Below are 1,682 nucleotides of genomic sequence, written 5' to 3'. Positions count from 1 at the left end.
TTAAATCTCATCAAAGAGGTATTCTGGGCTGATGTTTCTCAGAGTTTCCAAAGACATGTTTTCAGCTGAGATGTGCTCCTTTTTCAATGTCTCAGGTAGAGAAGGATCAAGTCTCAGCAAACAGAGAGGTCCAGGAAAATGTGTAATGATGGCACCAAAATACATAAAGATTCAAGGTCACTTGGTTTCTGACACAAACAATGTTTTTTTTCCTTTTCTTGCAGCAGGACGCTCGTGAGGCGCCATCTTGGGTTCCGTCCCAAGATTCCTTTGCATTCGCTGTCTCCTCTTACTTGGGGAGGGACATCAGGACTTGAAATGATGGAGTCATCTTTACTTACAGTGGCTGGAGCTGACCCAGAGGGCTCAGGCTGGTTTCATTCTCCTCATTGGTTCTTTCATCATAGACTGCATCTCGATCAGCAGTCATTTCAGAATAGGTTGCAGATTCCCTTTCATGCCCAGCGTTCGTTTCCAGTTCTTGAACTTCATTTAACAACTTATGTAAGCTACTGATCTTTGCTTTCTTCTCATTCAGCACCAGAATAAACCGTTCATAAAGATCAGTCTCCAAAGTTTCCTTAGCGTACACATATTTTTCAAATCGTCCTTGAACGTCATTCCAATCTCGCAGAAGCCTTTCATTTTCTTTCCGCAGATGCTCGTTTTTGGCCTGACTTTCTGCGAGTGTCCAGGCAGTAACAAATAAGTTCTCTAATGACCTCAGCTGGGCATGCAACTTTCTCCAGGTTAAAGGAACCAAGTCTGAATGAAACATCTTTCAGGTTTTTCTCAAGGGAGAAATGACTAGATTCTTTAGAAAAATTAAACTTGTATTCGTCAGCTGGTCCTGCGTGGGACAACAATACTTTTCTCAGTTCATCAACATGTTTCTCTTTTTCCATTGCCATGTCATCAGCTTCTTGGGAAATCTCCAATTCAGAAACAGTCCCGATCCATGCTGAATGCCCATCAGTAAGTGTAATAATAAAACCAGACCCTAGATTTTTCTCCCAAGATATTTGTAGAAAATGAATTATGTTGGGTTCAGAAGTAAGACAGATTCTGCTTACTTTTCTTTCCATTTCTTGATACCTCGCAGAGACTCTACTTCCGGACTCTGAAGTTTGAGATTTTTTTTTATTATTAAATCATAGCTGTGTACATTAATGCAATCATGGGGTACAATGTGCTGGTTTTGTATATGATTTGAAATATTTTCATCAAACTGGTTAACATAGCCTTCAGGGCATTTTCTTACTTATTATGTTAAGACATTTATATTCTACATTTAGTAAATTTCACATGTACCCTGGTAGTAGTTGTGGTCCCACCAACTACCCTCCCTCCACCCATCCACCCCACTCTCCTTACTTCCCTCTCCCCTTTCCCCAATATTCTTGAGCTATAATTGGGTTATAGCTTTCATATGAAAGCTATAAATTGGTTTCATAGTAGGGCTGAGTACATTGGATTCTTTCCTTCCATTCTTGAGATACTTTGCTGAGAAGAATATGTTCCAGCTTCATCCATGTAAATATTAAAGAGGTAAAGTTTCCATCTTTTTAAAGTCTGCATAATATTCCATAGTGTACATATACCACACTTTATTAATAGATTCATGAATCGATGGGTGCTTGGGCTTCTTCCATGACTTAGCAATTATGAATTGGGCTGCAATA

At 39.5% G+C, this 1,682-nt stretch overlaps 1 pseudogene; it reads right to left on the bottom strand.

Annotated features, from left to right (window-relative positions):
• Nucleotides 1-1,085, bottom strand: LOC128559994 (DNA repair protein XRCC4-like; annotated as a pseudogene).
• Nucleotides 1,086-1,682: the final 597 nt, after the last annotated feature.

The sequence above is a fragment of the Nycticebus coucang genome, chromosome 11, assembly GCF_027406575.1.
Source record: "Nycticebus coucang isolate mNycCou1 chromosome 11, mNycCou1.pri, whole genome shotgun sequence".
Lineage (NCBI taxonomy): Eukaryota > Metazoa > Chordata > Mammalia > Primates > Lorisidae > Nycticebus > Nycticebus coucang.
This window is presented reverse-complemented; position numbering and strand designations above follow the sequence as displayed.